The sequence below is a fragment of the Dama dama genome, chromosome 11 (genome assembly GCF_033118175.1).
Source record: "Dama dama isolate Ldn47 chromosome 11, ASM3311817v1, whole genome shotgun sequence".
Lineage (NCBI taxonomy): Eukaryota > Metazoa > Chordata > Mammalia > Artiodactyla > Cervidae > Dama > Dama dama.
This window is the reverse complement of record NC_083691.1, coordinates 8,803,016-8,821,950: the sequence shown is the minus strand read 5'-3', so window position 1 is coordinate 8,821,950 and position 18,935 is coordinate 8,803,016. Positions and strand designations below refer to the sequence as shown.

Genomic DNA, 18,935 nt, shown 5'->3' with positions numbered 1-18,935 from the left:
GAAAAGCGGCCCCCAGTGGGTACGGCGATATTTTAGAAAGAGCCGAGAGGTACTCAGACGTGGAGGGAAGACTCTAAGGAGCCGATCCTTGGGGGTGAGGGCACAGGCCTCGACCAAGAGCTCAGTAGTGGGAAGGTAGGTGTGTGGGGCCTGGGTCTGTGCTGAGGGCCACCGAGCGGGAGCAGTGGGGCCAAGGACCGTACGGAGCTGGGGACGGGGTGGCATCTTGGGCTTGTGCGCCTAGAGGAGGTGCTGACAGCCTGCCTCGGGAACCCCGCGGGATTCTGTGTGGGAGGAGCGTGGCTGGAGCGCGGGGCGGAGCTGGGGTGGGCCTGGACCCTGCAGACAGGCGCTGAGTGGACTGGGGCTGCAGCTCGGGGCGGGGTTGGGCGGGGTCTGAAGCCGGCTGAGGGGCAGGGAATGGGCGGGACTCAGTCTCGGGGCGGGGCCGGGGCGGGGCCTAGACACCCCCATGGAGCGGCGCGGAGCGGGCTGGACTGAAGTTTGGGGCGGAGCCAGGGCGGGGCCTAGGCCGGGCAGAGGCGCGCGGGGCGGGGCGTGGGCTGCGGCGCGCTAGCCGAGCGGCCCGCCGAGCCCCGCCGAGGCCCGAGCCCACCCGAGTGCGCCCGAGCCCGCGGCCCCCGCCCGGGGCGATGGAGCCGGAGCCCGGCGGGGCGGCCGCTGCGCTCCTGCGGCAGAAGAGGGCGGCGCTGCGGCGCAGGGGGTGCAGCTTCGAGAGCCCCAGGTACAGCGGTCCGGGAGGGGTGCGGCCGGGAGGGGCGGAAGTGGGGAGCCAGCCACGTGGGGGGTGGCGGTCTGAGGGGACCGAGGGCCGCGAGGCCGCGGCGCGAGGAGGGGTCTCGGCGGGGGTTGAGGGGAATCCGGCAAGGAGCCTGAGCCCCGCTGCCGGGAATCGAGGGGGGGCGGCTGGGCCGCCCGAGTGGCAGGTGCAGGAGGTCGTCGCCTCAGAGAAGAGCCTGACGAGAATCCCAAACCGACGAGACGCCCCCAAAAGCGTCGGTCCCTTGGCCGGCCCCGAGCAAAGCCGTTGGCTCTAGGCAGATTTCGGGCTGTGGAGAATTGCCCTGTCCGCCTCTTGTAAATGCTCAAGGACGAGGTCGGGAAATAGCCCCCCTAACGTCTAAGGGAGGAAGGTCTCCCTCCCCCGCGGGAGTCCCTCTGCGCCGCCCCAGGACCCGGGCCAGCTCCAGCCTCCCCGCCTGGCCCCGCAGGTAAGCGCACCTGCTGCCTCAGCCCCGCCCATCGTGGCTGTTGGCCCCCCGACGTGCCGACCCCCTGACCCGCCAACGCCTTTCCTCTGCCAGGGATGCCCTGCCCCTCTCGCCCGCGTCCCTGGGGAACTCGCCTGAGGTGTTCGGGTCCTTCTCCCTGGAACCTTGCCCCGTTGACACACCCTCCCCCGCCGGCCTCGGTGGCGCTCCGTCTGCTCGGCTAGATTCCTGCCCTCGGAGGGCATCTTCTTAACTTGGAGTGCCTTCTCTCCCGCTCCGACGTCGCCGAAGTGGGCCCTCCGATTTTTCAGCCCCTGGTCACTTCTAGAATACTCTAGCAGCAACCCCCCCCCCCCCCCAACTACACTTTTCTGTCTTTATTCTTCCACCTCTCTCTTTTTAAACAAAAAAATTTCCCCCCGTGGCTGCACCTGGTGTTAGTTGCGACAAGCAGGATCTTCTGTCTTTAGTTGTAGCATGTTGGAATCTAGTCCCCGGACCAGGGATCGAACCCCCGGTGCCCTTGTATTGGCAGCATGGAGTCTTAGCTACTGGACCACCAGGGAAGTCCCTCTTCCACCTCTTGAATCCATATCCTCGCTGTCTGCTGGAAGGGCCTTACCACACCGCCCACTGCCCTTCCCATGCCCTTACCCCGTCCCCACTCCTAGGAGTTCTCCATGCCCCAGGGCCGCCATCAGGGCTGGGGCAGAGGCAAGGGAGAAAGAAAGGAAGTGGGACTCTAGCCCTCACTGTGGCAGAAAAGCTAGGATAAAGAAACAAACAGGACCCTGAGTATGAGATGCCAGGCTCTTGGGCACCTCACCTCACGCTTGGTGCTCCCACAATACCGGATAAGAGTGTCAACCTCCTGAGAACAGGGGCTGTAGCTGTTCACTGCTTTGTGGTCAGAGCCTGGCTCAAGCCTAGCCCATCACAGACGTTTACTATCTGTTGAATAAATAAATGCCTGACCAGCTGGTGATTCTTCCCTTATGCTGTGCTGTCTCTCATCTGTGCCTTGACTCATACCATGCTCTTAGAATAAATAGTCTTTTCTTTAGTCTTTGGGTAATGCCTTCCCCGCCTCCTCTGGGAAGTCTTCCCTGAACCCCGGGCTGAGCCCTGTGCTGTCTCAGCAATCTACACATTGATCTGCTGCTCCACACATCACTGTGGATAATTACCAGGATAGTACCTCTCCCTGAGCGCCAGGCAGGTATGGTTTTTGCCTTTCTGATGCTTACACTCTTGTTGGAGCACGAAGGATGGGAAGTGTACCAAGAAATGAGGCTGAAGAGATGAGTCAAAAGCTGGATCCAGGCCTGCGGTAGAATGTTTAGAGCAGCTCTGTCCGATAGAACTTTCTGTGATGATGGAGGCATTCTATAACCTGTGCAGTCTGATTTCGTGGCCACTGGCCACCTGTGGCCATTGAGCACTTGAAATATGGCTAATTCAACTAAGGAAATGAATTTGAAATTTTATTTCACTTTAAATCTCCTTTGCCCATGGGATTTCCCAGGCAAGAATACAGGAGTGGGCTGCCATTTCTTTCTCCAGGGGATCTTCCCGACCCAAGGATTGAACCTGGGTCTCCCGCATTGCAGGCAGATTCTTTACCATCTGAACCACCAGGGAGTCCATTTAAATAGCCACCTATGACTAATGTTTCCAATGTTGGACAGCACTGGTTTAGAAAATTTCTCTTTTCCTCTGGAGTCTCACCTTTACTCCTCCTTTGTCTTCATGACCTTATACGTGAAAGACTAAATGACTTCACAGCCTCCAGAGGTTTTTCCCTCTATTTAACACTCCATGATATTATCATATAAACTTTAGAAATAATGATTACTATTTTTCTGATTATAAAAATAATTTGTTTGTTGGAGGACAATGTATTTAAGCCATGCTTTATTATTGTACATGCAGTTTATTATCAGTTTTTCACTTGTACTAAAGACACATTGAATTCACATGCATTTGTCTGTGTGTGAGTCTGTAAGAGGTTATCATCTTCAGAGAAATTCATAGCAGTGATGGAGATTATTGGACCCAAGAAAATGAACATTTTAAAGGCTTTGAAACGTAAGGCCAAAATGCTGGAAACTTGTGGCAGTTTACAGTTCTCCCAAGAGCATATAAACATGCCTGTTTTTTTTTTTTTTCATCTTCAAATGCTAGGTGTTATTTATAAGGCATCATTATTTATAAATATTTGCCAAAGTGGTATCTTCTTTTAACTTGAATTCCCACATTTAGTAGTGAGGTGAAACTTTTTTCTCACATTAACTCATAATCTGTATTTTTTTTTTCAAATGAAATGCATATCATGCACATTGTCCATTTTTCCTTGGGAATATTTATCCTTTCCTATTGAAGTACTTTTTATTTATTAAGGGAATTAATTTTTTGGTCAAATATGTAGCAAGTATTTTTACCATTCATTATTTGCCTTCTAACTTTCTTTACAATGTTTTTAGACAGACTATTATTTTTTTAAATTTAGTCAAATCTATTAATTTATTCATCCTGTTTATTCTTAGTTACCAAAGGCTTCCCTGCATTAAAACAGTTAAAGGTTCATCTACAATTTCTCCAGCTGCTTTTGTTGCTTTAAGAAAAAATTACCTCTTTAATGAGAAAAACAACTATAGTATATTAATGCATATATATGGAATCTAGAAAAATGGTATTGATAAAACCTATTTGCAGGGAAGGAATGGGGAAATGGCAACCCACTCCAGTATTCTTGCCTGGAGAATCCCCGTGGACAGAGGAGCCTGGCAGGCTACAGTCCATGGGGTCACAGGAGTCAGACATGACTTAGTGACTAAACCACCACCAATGGGGACACAGATGTAGAGAATAGACTTGTGAACACAGTGAGGGGGGGAGAGAGGAGGACGAATGGAGAAAGCATCAACATAAATACACTCTCAGGTGTAAGATGAACAGCTGGTGAGAAGTTGCTGTGTAGCACAGGGAGCCCAGCCTGGCGCTGTGCAATGATGACCTGGAGGGATGGGATGGCGGGGGGAGGCTAGGGAGGGAGGGGTATACTGTATGACTATGGCTGATTCGCATGGCTGGACTGCAGGTACCAACACAACACTAAAAATTTTAAAAACAAACAAACAAAAATTACCTCTTTAATGCAATAATCCAAATCATCTCACTTTTAAGTGAGACTGTGAAGAGCAGTCTTGTACTGGACTGACATTGTGGACTTCAGGGCCAACAGAAGAATCACCTGTGAAACATCTTACCAAACAGGGTGTGTTGCAAGTTAGCCTTCCCTACTCCAAAGTCCTCTACTACTTCTCATTTCCTGTTGTGTCAAGTTTAAATGCCGATGCCTCGTGTTTAGGGCCTTTCAGAATCTGGTTTAACCGTATTTACTCATTCATCTTGGTGACATCATGCAAAAAAGGCATTACTTTCAAGATGGCAGCTGTCTTTGCTGACTCTTCCCTATCAGCATCAATAACTGGTGGGCAGACACAGCTCATAATGGATATAAAGGAGTGAGGAGGGGCCCAGGCGTGAGGGCTCCGAGCAGGTGGCAGTGAGGAAGACTAGATGGGAAACCCGGTGCTGCGAAGCCGCTTGCCCTAGATGTGTTTGTCCTCATTTGGTAGGAAGGCTTATCAGGCAGTGTTCAAGACAAGGACTTGGGAGCCACACAGACCCAGGTTCAGGTTTCTAACGTCTCACTTGTTTTGTATGTGACCTTGGACAAGTTGCTTAACCCCTCTGAGCCTCGGTTAACTCAATTGTGTAATGACAGTTAACATCGCTCTCACAATATTGATGTGAGCTTTAAGTGAACTGATTTATGCAAAGTGCTAAAAACAGTGTCTGGCACAAAGCATGACTAAATCATAACTGTTATGGACAAAAATGATTAACATCTACGTGAAAATTCTCAACCTTTTCCTTCCCATGCCTCATTAAAATTCTTGCTTTGCCTGTTCAGTTTTTCCTCCTCCCCTGACCTCAGACCAAGGTCCTGCCCAGCATTTTTGCAGTTTTTGAAGCAGTAAATTTAGGAAGAGAGGGACTGAGGCAGAGGACAGTAGGTCCACAGGGCACTGGTTCAGTTCAGTTCAGTTCAGTCGCTCAGTCGTGTCTGACACTGGTTAGGACTGCCTGAATAAAAATCTTTAGGAAGTGTTGACCAGTCAGAGGTACAGAAACACCTACTTTGTCTGAGGGTGGCTAATAGGTTTCCCTATGGTTTTTGTGGCTCTAAGTTATATTTTAAGAAATACGTCTGTTGTCTTTTGTGACTTAGTGATGAACCTGAGTTATTTTAAAGTACTCTTCTGTTGCTGAGCTGTGTCATTTTGGTTGCAACATTGCGTGGAGCCAAACCACACATGAACCAAAGCGTTAACAGGGTCGTGCAGTAGGACTGGATTTGCAGCGTCAATCCTCAAGATCAGAGAATCTCAACACTGAACGGAACTTCAGACATCCCTTGGGTCACCCTCTCAAATAGTGGTTCTCAAAAGTGTGGTCCCTGGACCAGCAGCATCAACATTATCTGGGAATTTGTTAGAAATGCAAGTTCCCAAGCTCAGCCCTGAATTTTCTCAGTCAGAATCTCTGGGAATGGAGGCTTAGGAAACTGTTTGAGAATCAGTGCTCTCAAGTCTGATATCATGGTTCTCAAACCTGACATATATGAGAATCACCAGGAAGGATTCTTTTCTTTTTTAAAAGAAAAATCATTTATTTATTGACTGTGCTGGACCTTTGTTGCTGGGCACTGACTTCCTCTAGTTGTGGTGGGTGGAGGGTACTCTCTAGTCGAGTTGCACAAGCGTGTTGTTCTGGGGCTTCTCTTGTGAAGCACAGGCTCTAGAGCATGGGCTCACTAGCTGTGATGCACAGGCTTAGCTGCTCTGTAGCGTGTGGAATCTTCACCTTGAACCAGTGTCACCTGCAGGTGGATACTTAACCCCTGGACCATCAGGGAAGCCCAGGTTCAGTTCAGTTTAGTCACTCAGTCATGTCCAACTCTTTGCAACCCCTGGACTACAACACCTCCTTGTCCATCACCCACTCCCGGAGTTTACCCAAATTCATGTCCATTGAGTCAGTGATGCCATCCAACCATCTCATCCTCTGTCATCCCCTTCTCCTCCTGCCTTTAATCTTTCCCACCATCAGGAAAGTCTTTTCCAATGAGTCAGTTCTTTGCATCAGGGGCCAAAGTATTGAAGTTTCAGCTTCAACATCAGTCCTTTCAATGAACACTCATGACTGATCTCCTTTAGGATGGACTGGTTGGATCTCCTTGCAGTCCAAGGGACTCTCAAGAGTCTTCTCCAACACCACAGTTCAAAAGCATCAATTCTTCAGCACTCAGCTTTCTTTATAGTCCAACTCTCACATCCATACATGACTACTGGAAAAACCATGGCCTTGACTAGACGGACCTTTGTTGGCAAAGTAATGTCTCTGCTTTTTAATATGCTATCTAGGTTGGTCATAACTTTCCTTCCAAGGAGTAAGCGTCTTTTAACTTCATGGCTGCAGTCACCATCTGCAGTGATTTTGAGCCCCCAAAAATGAAATCTGTCACTGTTTCCACTGTTTCCCCATCTATTTGCCATGAAGTGATGGGGCTGGATGCCATGATCAGTTTTCTGAATGTTGAGCTTTAAGCCAATTTTTTCACTCTCCTCTTTCACTTTCATCAAGTTCTTTAGTTCTTCTTCACTTTCTGCCATAAGGGTGGTGTCCTCTGCATATCTGAGGTTATTGATATTTCTCCTGGCAATCTTGATTCCAGCTGGGATTCTTCCAGCCCAGCGTTTCTCATGATGTACTCTGCATATAAGTTAAATACGCATGGTGACAATATACAGCCTTGACGTACTCCTTTTCCTATTTGGAACCAGTCTGTTCTTCCATGTCCAGTTCTAACTGTTGCTTCCTGACCTGCATACAGATTTCTCAAGAGGCAGGTCAGGTGGTCTGGTATTCCCATCTCTTTCAGAATTTTCCACGGTTTATTGTGATCTACACAGTCAAAGGCTTTGGCATAGTGAATAAAGCAGAAATAGATGTTTTTCTGGAACTCTCTTGCTTTCTCGATGATCCAGCAGATGTTGGCAATTTGATCTCTGATTCCTCTGCCTTTTCTAAAACCAGCTTGAACATCTGGAAGTTCACAGTTCATGTACTGTTGAAGCCTAGCTTCGAGAATTTTGAGCATTATTTTACTAGCGTGTGAGATGAGTGCAGTTGTGTGGTAATTTGAGCATTCTTTGGCATTGCCTTTCTTTGGGATTGGAGTGAAAACTGACCTTTTCCAGTCCCGTGGCCACTGCTGAGTTTTCCAAATTTGCTGGCATTTTGAGTGCAGCACATTCACAGCATCATCTTTCAGGATATGAAATAGCTCAACTGGAATTCCATCACCTCCACTAGCTTTGTTTGTAGTGATGCTTCCTAAGGCCCACTTGACTTCACATTCTAGGATATATGGCTCTAGGTGAGTGATCACATCATCATGATTATCTGGGTCCTGAAAATCTTTTCTGTATAGTTCTTCTGTGTATTCTTGCCACCTCTTCTTAATATCTTCTGCTTCTGTCAGGTCCATACCATTTCTGTCCTTTATTATGCCCATCTTTGCATGAAATGGTCCTTTGGTATCTCTAATTTTCTTGAACAGACCTCTAGTCTTTCCCATTCTATTGTTTTCCTCTATTTCTTTGCATTGATCACTGAGAAAGGCTTTCTTATCTCTCCTTGCTATTCTTTGGAACTCTGCATTCAAATGGGTATATCTTTCCTTTTCTCCTTTGCTTTTCACTTCTCTTCTTTTCACAGCTATTTGTAAGGCCTCCTCAGGCAGCCATTTTGCTCTTTTGCATTTCTTTTCCTTGGGGATGGTCTTGATCCCTGTCTCCTGTACAATGTCACGGACTTCTGTCCATAGTTCATCAGGCACTCTGTCTTCAGATCTATTCCCTTAAATATATTTCTTACTTTCACTGTATAATCGTAAGGGATTTGATTTAGGTCATACCTGAATGGTCTAGTGGTTTTCCCTACTTTCTTCAATTTAAGTCTGAATTTGGCAGTAAGGAGTTCATGATCTGAGCCACAGTCTGCTCCCGGTCTTGTTTTTGCTGACTGTATAGAGAGGGCTTCTTAACAGTTTCCTGTCCCTCCCCCATCATCCCTTGAGATTCTGATTCTCTGGGTGAGGGTGGATCTGTAGATGGATTTGTAACAAGCTCACAAGTAATGCCCGTATTGCTGGTCCAAGGACATATTTAAAAACCACTCTTCTAGGATAATAACAGAAATCTTTTCTACAGAAACCCTTGTAGCTGGTCATTTAACTTTTGCTTGTTACATCTAAGATCAGGGAGCCCACAACTGCATTTGTTATTGGGCAGCTCTATTATCTTTCCCTAATAGTGAAGTCAAAGCTTACCTCCCTATACTTACCACCCATCATTTATATTAATAATTCTGCTTTCATTGCCACTTGCAGTAGCAATGCCTATGGCCCTGATACCAGGTGAAAACTGGTGGCTTGGATTGTGGTCAAGTGATTCGTACTCCTGGCATCTCAGTTATAATCACCATTGAACAGTTGTCCTTCAGCTACAGGCAGGACTGGTAATACATCACACTTTTTCCAATTAGTGCCTTAGCACTTGTTCAGATTATTTTGAAATTATCAAAGGCTATGAATGGTAAGCAGAGGAGAATCATCGGCTCATTAAACTGCAAAATGCTGGGGAAGACCAAACTTTAAAAAGTGAAAGTGTTAGTTGCTCAATAGGGTCCGATTCTTTGTGACCCCATGGACTGTAGCCTGCAAGACTCTTCTGTCCATGGGATTTTACATACAAGAATAATGGAGTGGGTTGTCATTCCGTTCTCCAGAGGGTCTTCCCAACCCAGGGATTGAACCCATGTCTTTTGCATCTCCTGCACTGGCAGGCATATTCTTTACCACTGGCACCACTTGGGAAGCCCAGACCAAGCTTTAGGAAAAAATAGAACCAGGTACTCATATAATGTCATCAGGAGTCTTTTTTCATTTTCTGGATTGACTTGATTCTCAAAGTCTTTCCTCCTGGAGACAAAGAAAATGAACGATTCCAGGCTTACTTTCTATCAATGAACAATCCCAGCAGAAAGATATTATAAGACCTCCTTCTCAATGGTTCTAGAACACGCCCCAGGCTTTACATTCATTGGATCTCTTGGGTACACTGTGCTCATCTGTGAACCAATCATTTTGACCAGAGGAGATAAAACATGCTAATTGGCTGGGCCTGGGTCATGTGCCCAAGCCAGAACTGGGCAGGGTTGGGGTGGGGGGTTAGATCACTTCACAGAGACCAGGAAGAAGTGATTGCCCAAAGGACGAACCACAGTGCTATCATCAGAAGAAGGGGAGTGGATACTGGATGGGCATCCCCCTCCAAAAGAAAAGTGCAATTAAATTTGGAAAGCTTTCCAAATTGCAGATTCCCAGATGTCACCCTAGAGTCACCGAATGGGGATTTCTGCATTTTTTAAATACTCATTGTAAAAGACTACCTTAGTTGAGTGGTTAAATTATGCTTACTAAGTTTAGCCACAGTGAGAGAAGAGCCCTACATAGACAGAAGATTCTGAATTACAAATAGAAAACATATTTTTCACTTTCCCAAATACTGCTTCCTACAGAGTGACTTCCTTATTAGTAATGCAAAGAGCCCACGCCTTGTGAGAACAAATTTGATGCCAAGACAAATGCTTTCTTATTCCTGAAGATGGCTTTCTAGGCCAAGACAGAATCAGAAAAGAACAATTATCCATTATGCATTTGCTTGCCTCCTTTTCTTCTTCCTTATGTTTCCCCTGACTCTTAGATTTTTTTTTTTTTTAATTGTTCAGGAAAACTTTTTTTTCCAGGTAGTTTTATAAACAAGCATTTTAATGTGGGTTGTTTTCACAGCCTTTGTTCCTCTATACTATGTCATTATTCTTTTTGTTTATGTCGGCCCCTTAAGTGTTTAATCACAAATAAATCTGCCACTGTCAATTTTCTTTTGGAAAAACAGCAGTCTTCCTGGGAAAGGCTATTAAGAGCTGTCTTGTATAGGGTTGACATAATGAGCTCTTAGGGCCAACAGATGAAAATTAATTTTCATATTATGTCTGTTCCCCTAAGAGAAGGGAAAAAACAACTTTTATTATTCACTAAAGAGTTTAAGTTAATATAAACCAGCTTCCTTTCTTGGAGGATAACAATAGTCAAATTAGTTTTGCTTTGGAGGGTTAATGTGAGAAATTATATTTGGTTGTCTGGTTTCCAGAGCTGAAGATCTGAACAGAGATGAAGTCTGACAAACAGTGCAATAGGAAAATTAGGAGATTTGGCCTGTACAGTGAAGCTCACTGCTGGTTTTCCTAGGGAAAAAAAATTCTAAAGCAGCACGCAAGTTTAGAGATGTTTTAAAATATAAACCACACATCTGGTTGTCTCTAGAGCCAGGATCTTAGAGGACAGGAAGCAAATATGAGTTAGCAATGAGGTGTGACTGCCCAAGGAGGCGTATGTAGAAGGCTGTTTGCTGTAGGATTGCTCGTAAAAGTGGGGGGAAAAAAGAAAATCCATCAGGAATGTTTCAGTACAATACTAATCATCTGTTAAAAAGATTGATACCGATCTGCATTCTGGCTTGGAAAGATAACTAGGATGTTCATGGTTATTGAGTGAAAAGGAATAAAAGTGCCTTCTAGTAATAGTAAGTATATAAAATTACATATGGAATTTAAAATTTTCTAGTAGCCAGATTTTACTTGTGTTTATTTATGGCTGCACTGGGTTTTTTGTTGCTGTGCAAGGACTTTCTCTGGTTATGGCAAGCAGGGGCTCCTCTTTGTTGCAGTGCCTGGTCTTCTCACTGCGGTGTCTTCTCTTGTTGTGGAGCACGGACTCTAGGTTCACAGGCTTCAGTAGTTGTGGCTCGAGGGCTTCATTGCTCCTCAGTATGCAGAGTCTTCAGAGAAGGCAATGGCACCCCACTCCAGTACTCTTTCCTGGAAAATCCCATGGATGGAGAGGCCTGGTGGGCTGCAGTCCTTGGGGTCGCTAAGAGTTGGACACGACTGAAGCGACTTAGCAGCAGCAGCAGCAGCATACGGAATCTTCCTGGACCAGGGATTGAATTTATGTCCCCCGCCTTGGCAGGCAGACTCTTATCTACTATACCACCAGGGAAGTCCAGTAGTAGCCATATTTTAAAAGGTAAAAAAATAATAATAAAATTAATTTCAGTAACTTATTTGATTTAACTCAATATACCCCAGATATTACCATTTTAACATATACTCATTATTAAAAGGAGAAGGAAATGGCAACCCACTCCAGTATTCTTGCCTGGAGAATCCCAGGGACAGGGGAGCCTGGTGGGCTGCTGTCTATGGGGTCGCACAGAGTCGGACACGACTGCGACTTAGCAGCAACAGCAGCAGCATTATTAAAAATAATTAAGGTAATTTCCTTTTCTTTTCAGTACTGTGTTTGAAATCTGGTGTGCATTTTATGCTTCAGCATTTTAGATCAGAGCCGCCACATTTTAAGTGCTCAAGAGCCATGTGCATGCCTTATTGGACAGTGTAGATGTGGACCCTCAGGTAGGAAAGGTTCGAAAGAATGCATAAAGGTTTTTATTTTGTTCTTTAATGTGACTAAGAATCACAGTGAAATAGGGAAAGGTAAAAACATTGTGAGAAAAATGTGTGGAATACCAGGAGATTTTAGGAAAAGGGAATCAGTAAACGAACTTTATTAGTGAGAAGGATGACTCTGATTTGATGGACTTAGTTTAACTGTTCATATAAGTCCCAAATAAAAGTTAGATTTTGAGACTTATATGTGAAACCACCGTGTAGCATGGATACATGATCTAATTTAATTTGGGGGAGGGAGGAAATTAGTGTAAAACAGTTTTAAAACACAGAAAGAGGTTATGATTTTTCTGTGTCAAATGTTGCTGCTGGGGCATCCAATGAAGAGCCAAAAATTGACCATTGGCTTAGCATCATGTGGGTCACAGGTGGCCTTTGACAAGAACTGCTTCTTTAGAAGTCGCACTGGACTGGCTTCAAGAGACAATGAAAGGACAGAACTGGAAACAATGAACCCAGTCAGCTCTTTGCAGGGCCAGAGGGGGTGTGAATTGAAAACTTTGTTTTTTTGTTTTGGTGTGTTCTGCTTTTGTTTAATAAAGATATTTATGTCTGGTGGGAATGATCCAGTAAAGAAAAAAAGATTTCAGTTGCGGGGGTGGGGTGTTTTACTTGAAAAAGAGAAAATTCACAGAGGACATAATAGCTGCCCTCTCACATTTGAAAGAATGTAATATGTATGGATGTGAGAATTGGATTATAAAGAAAGCTGAGCACCAAAGAACTGATGCTTTTGAACTGTGGTGTTGGAGAAGACTCTTGAGAGTCCCTTGGACTGCAAGGAGGTCCAGCCAGTCCATCCTAAAGGAGATCAGTCCTGGGTGTTCATTGGAAGGACTGATGTTGAAGCTAAAGCTCCAATACTTTGACCACCTGATTCGAAGAGCTGACTCATTGGAAAAGACCCTGATGCTGGGAAAGATTGAGGGCAGAAGGAGAAGGGGACGACAGAGGATGAGATGGTTGGATAGCATCACCGACTCGATACACATGAGTTTGGGTAAGCTCCGCGAGTTGGTGATGGACAGGGAGGCCTGGCATGCTGCGGTTCATGGGGTCGCGGCGAGTCAGACACGACTGAGTGACTGAACTGACTGGACTGAATATGAACAAGGAATGAGCCCTCTCTGCGCATGACCCCAGGGTAGACCTAAAATCACAGTGGGCACAAGGGGTGATAAGACAGACTGGACACTGTACACGAGGCCAGCGGCCAGTGCGCCCTAAACCATTATGATGACCTTGAGAAGCGTAACGTTTTTCTTGTGGAGACATTAAACCATCTGTACGTTAGCCTGTCTGTGTGCTCAGTTGCTTCAGCCATTTCCAACTCTTTGCAACCCCGTGGACTGTAGCCCACCAGGCTCCTCTGTCCATGGAATTCTCCAGGCAAGAATAATGGGTTGCCATTCCCTTCTCCAGGGGATCTTCCTGACCCAGGGATGGAACTTTCCTCTCATGTCTCCTGCATTGGCAGGTGGGTTCTTTATCACTAGTGACGCCTGGGGAGCCTGGGAAGCAAGCCCATAGGTTATACTGGTATTTCTCAACTCTTCTGTGATTTCGGTACACTTCTGGATACAACAGTTTTTGGTGACACGCCTGGAAAAAGCTGAAGACAACATAAAGCAGGTTGGCAGTAGTGATCACAGAGTCATTCCTCCAGCCTAGCAGTGACCTTGGAAGCATCCACAATTAGCGTGTGTTCTTTCAATTACCCCTTTAGCACCTCTTTGCTGATTGGAGCAGAAGGACCTAGTGCTGTGAGCAAGCTCTCTTTTAAACTCTCAAGGCCAAAGGCCTATGTTTTCCCTTCAGAGTACACAGTCTCTTTTTCTCGCCCACTGGAGATTATACCACTGTTCCCACCTGAAGACTGTGCATACTCTGCACTCTGCACAGGGTCACATGAACTATTAAGCTCAAAACCCAGTGAGACAGACATCACTATATAAGGCCTATTGGTCAGTAATCTGTTGCAGACAACAGAACCCATTCCATCTGGTAGAAGCAGAATGAGATTTAATAGCAATACAGGAAATTAAGTGCTTACAGACTTGTTGGCAGGGCCGGAGAGTAGACTCTAGTTTGAGCTCCCAGGCACAACTCCTGTCCCCAGAACCACTGTGCTCCACGATCATCAGGGAGGCTGCCACTATATAACAATAGCTAATCCATGAAGAAGCAGCTGCCACTGAAGCCAGCAGCAGAATCAACTTGGCTTTGATCCCCAAAGCTGCCTCTGCTCCCTCAGAAAGCCAGAGAATCAAGACACTGCTGACTCCAGGACCACAACAGCTCTGTCATGATCTCCCAAAGCAAGCTGGTGCCCTGTGTCCTCTCCCTTCATCTGCCCAGCTCCATTCCCAATCAGTCTCTCATGAGTGCCTCTGATTTAGAGTGTGGACTCTAAATCACATCCAGAACCCTAAACTGCCAAGCAGGTTAGGAAATTACGTCTCAGCCTTCCAACTTTTGCAAGTTGTTCTGAAGTATCTGCCACCGATAGCATCTTTCTTCAATCACAGCAAACATAAATAAGACACACTGATCCAAAGTTGGTTAGCATACATTGGTGTGCTGCGGTGTAGCTGGCACGCCAATCTTGGAGCTGTCTTAGTGGCGAGGAGGTAAACCTGGGAAATTAAGCCTCAGATGACTTTCCAACCGTTAAATGTCAGTGATTCCATAGTTTTAATACAAATGAAAGCTAGGACATAAATTCCTGTCTCACATTTTATGACCAGAGAGAAAAGTGCCTTTAGAAGTGCTGCCAGGCATTAAGCCTTTCCTAGCATCAATGCCATACATCAGGCCTGGTTGATGCCTGGCAGATGGATTGCTTTTGCTCCCTGCACTTGTCACAGTCCTCACGGACCAGCTGCCTGTCAGAGATGGATAAAGAAATAGAGCAGGTCCCACAGCGCTCTGACTGGGGCCACCAGTGACCTCATTCAAAAAGAGCCAAAACAGCCATGTGAAGTCTCTCTATTCCAAATGAACTCATTCCATGTGTTTTTACGACATTTTCACATAGCCACATATTCATTCAACGTGTATTTTTTTGAACCCTTCTCTGTGCTAGGCACTCAGGGTACACCATGAACAAGGCAGATGAGGCCCTGTTCTCGTGGAGCTAACATTTAGTGGGGGGCGGGGTGGGAAGTAGACAGGGTACCAGTATCTGGGATGACTCTCAGGGCACTGAGAGCTGCAGAGGAGGAAAGTGGCAGGATGTGGAGTGACTGTGTGGGAGGAGGCAGTTTCCTTCAGGGTAGAAGTCTCCTTGCTTCCCCCAGCTCTTTGGGGGTTACTGCTCCTGTGGTTGCTGAGCCAGCTCAGACCCCAGAAGTTGATCATGGTTTTCCGATAAGCAAGAATGAAGACTTGTGCTTGGTTTAAGGTTGTTTTCAACCAACAATCTGAATGGGAAATAAGATACAAGATCAAGAACGTAAGGGAAGGACCTCCCGGGCAGTCCAGTGGGTAAGACTTCACCTTCCAATGTGAGTGAGGCAGTTTCAATCTCTGGTCTGATGCCTGGTCAGAGAGCTAAGATCCTGTAGCTTCCTGGCCAAAAACCCAGAACATGAAACAGAAACAATATTGTAACAAATTCAATAAAGACTTTAAAAATGGCCCAGATCAAAAAAAGAAAAAAAATAAATAAATAGAACCCAAAGGAGTATGTGTGGCTTCCAGAAGTTTCCCATGTTCCTTGTGGAATTATGGGTGCAGCTCAGGGATCCATGCAGCCTGCACCAAGGGAGCTGTCAGCCCTGTGGAAGGAGCCAGAACTGAGACCCTGTTACCTTGTGTGCCATGTTGCTGCCTTCAGGGGTCCACTCCCAGTGTATGAGACAGCACTCGTGCCACAGTTGTGTTGGATGGCATCATTGACTCAATGGATATGAGTTTGAGCAAGATCCGGGAGATGGTGAAGGGAAGCCTGGCAGGCTGCAGTCCATGGGGTCACAAAGAGTCGGACACAACTGAGCGACTGAACAGCAACAGCAATCCCTTTAGACTCATGACACAGATGCTTGAGTCGTCCTGAGGGCTTGGGGGCCACAGAGGAGAAGACTGTGAGCTGTGTGCATCTGAGGACCATCGCCAGTCCAAGAAGAAAGCACACACATACACAGCCCCTGTGCAGGAGATTTGCTCCCAGGCGCCCTCATTTCCTCCCCTTCAGGCCCACTCCCCTCCCAGAAAGCACCTCCACACTGTGAATCAATCCTTTTCCTGCCACAGTCTGGGATTTTTATCCTAGAACCTTGAAAAGTCTGTCTATGGTATTATCTGATCTTTTGTTTTGAGTTCTTACTGTCTCACTTTTTTTTTTTTTTTGAGAAAACCAAGCTATTGTTATGTTTCCTTTGATTTCTATTTTTTAAAAAATCTTCTCATCTATACTCTCATCTGTCTTTTGTGAACCTCTTTTCACAGGTCCTGTGCTAGTTTTTTCCTGCATGTTCATCTTGGGTAGAAGCACCTCTGTCTGGGTCTGCATATACCTACTGATGATATGGGTAGATTAACCTTGACCTCTGCTTCTCTGAGTGATGGTGAATCTTCTCTTTAGAGGTGGTGCTGGAGGTCTGGCCTTGATGTTTCTTGGGAAGTGGGAAGGGGACAGAGGCAGTGGGGACATGCTGTCTAGTTTTACTCTCTCCCCACCCTGTCCTCCTGACTGCAGAGTCCCCTGTGCCTGTGGTACATGTGACCCCATGGCAGGTCTCCCCTTGAATGTTCAGCTCCCCATCCCCTACCCACTTCAGGGCAAATAGGCTCCTTCAAAGAGGGCCTAGGTCAGTGGGGTTCCCCGTTATTCACGGGCCTTCTTTTAGTGGGCTCAAATGTACTTGGGTAATATCTTTTGAGAGGTTCAGATGGCTCTTAAGATATACTCTTCCTTCTCTCCTTCAGCCTTTCCTCAGATTAGGCCACCACTTCTTGTTAGAAAGCTGGGGCCATGGAAAAGAAAAAAGAACAAATACCTTCTGCCCAGCGCTGCTCATGCTTCCGGGCCTCATTTCTCCAGATCGGGCACTGTGGGCCTTTAGAATGTTCTTGCCGTACAGCAGATCTTCAGGATCATAGCATGGAGTTTCTTCATTCTCTTGTTCCCATAGGTTTTCTTCTGTGTACTGGGTTATTTTTGCTTATTTCCATGGGTTCCAAGGAGTTATGCAGATGAGCACTTCCTCTGCCATCTTTCCAAGAAGTTCTTCCTCTGCTGAACATTTTAAATAGTGAGACAAGAAAAATAAAATAAGTCAGAAGATTAAGAGGGATGTACATTTTTTTAAATTAGAATGTTAAGACTAGAAAAGATAACAGAAATGAGGAAAAGGATTAAAATTAACAGTGATGAGGCAGCATCTGAACAGTTAAGAAAATGAAGCTAAAGAATTAGATGAGAGTATAAAAAAAAGAACTCAAAAACTCAAAGAGTAAAGTTAGGCAAAAAGACAAAATTAAACAGTGGAAAGGTTTAAAAGAATTAGCATTTAAGTGTTTCTAAACATAATTTTAAAGATGAAAGGGATAATCAATAACATGCTAAAACAATGAAACAATCTTAGTATTTAAAGATTAAAAGAATATAATCAACATATGAGGTTATTTCCTTCTGTAATGTTCCATGTTAAAGATGTATCTGTATTTACTGATTTACAAAGATATCCAAGACTGGATTAGAGAGAAGAGCAAGTTACAGAGCGCTATTATAGTCTCAGTACATATGGCACATAAAAGTTGCAAATATGTAGACAGAGGAGTGATGGGAATCATACCAAACTGAACTGGGAGAGGTAAGGGATTGGAAGTGGGGGTGTCATGCACACCATCAGATCCCCTCACCATTTGTGGAACCTTCTCCCCTCCCCTCTTCAGTGCACTTTTGCCCTGACACCCACACCTGGGTGGCCACTCTCCCTAGGTGTGCCACCCTCGCGCTTACTGCAGCTGCTCTGCCCACCTGTGCAGAGAGCACTGTGTGCCTGGAGTTTACAGCCCCCGCCCCGCGACCCAGGGCCCTCAGCTCCTCATCGCAGGTGGGACAGCTCTGATGCATAACCGACCTCAAGCAGATTGCAAAGCCAGCTCTGTATGTGATTTTACATTTTCTAGTAGCCACATTAAAATCCATACACTTTATCTTCAACATGTTGTCAGCGTAAAAATTATTAAGAATTTCTGCATCCCTTTTTATTTGTACTAAGTCTTCAAAGTCCAGTGTGTGTTTTACACACATATGTCTTGCTTTCCCTGCCTGCATTTCCTTGCTCGGTGGTCACATGTGGCATGATGCTACCACGTGGGACAGCCCGGCTCCACTTGAGTTGAAGCTGTTCCTTCATAGGACTTTGCCTGACAATGAAACCTCACCTCCCTGTCCGGCTTCCTTCACTTGCTTATCAGTTTCTTATAGGAGCGCACTCTTTCCTTTTTTAAAAAAAACTTGCATAATTGAGAAAGGAACATTTTCTTAATAAATCTTTTGCATACAACTGTTATTTTTGTAATTTAGAAAAATCTATAGAGGGTTCAAAGAAAAACTGTGCCTCTCACCCAGAACCCTGCTTCATTATTTGTTTGTTTATTGCTAAGGCAGCTGTAACCCCTAGGGCTCTGGGTTTTGGAAGACTTGAGGTCCCAGTGAGTAAAGAATAACTGACAACAGACATACCAGAACCTTCCCTCCTTGCCATTTGTCATACGTGGAAGGCTTGAGCCTTTCATGTCTGTCGAGTTGCTTCCGAGATAAGTGGCCTGTAGCCAGCTAGGGTAAGATTATCCAGCAGTCTGGGTCAGGTATGCAGCTTGTGTTCTCAGACCCAGGCAAGGTGATGGGGGGAGCTGGGTCATCACTTATAAACCTGGCAAGAGTGACCTTTTTTTCTTTTGCAACACGCCTGCAGCCTATAATTGGTACCACTGTAGCAGCTTGGGAGTGGGCAGTGCCCATCTGGCTCC

The 18,935-nt window shown here is 45.8% G+C and overlaps 1 protein-coding gene across 1 annotated transcript in view; it reads left to right on the top strand.

Moving 5' to 3' along the window:
* Positions 1–732: 732 nt before the first annotated feature.
* Positions 733–18,935, top strand: part of GARNL3 (GTPase activating Rap/RanGAP domain like 3) — a 159,664-nt gene continuing 141,461 nt past the window's right edge. Inside the window, exon 1 of the mRNA XM_061154616.1 lies at positions 733–745. The gene's annotated coding sequence lies outside the window, so the exon portion shown is untranslated. The remainder of the gene's footprint in view (positions 746–18,935) is intronic.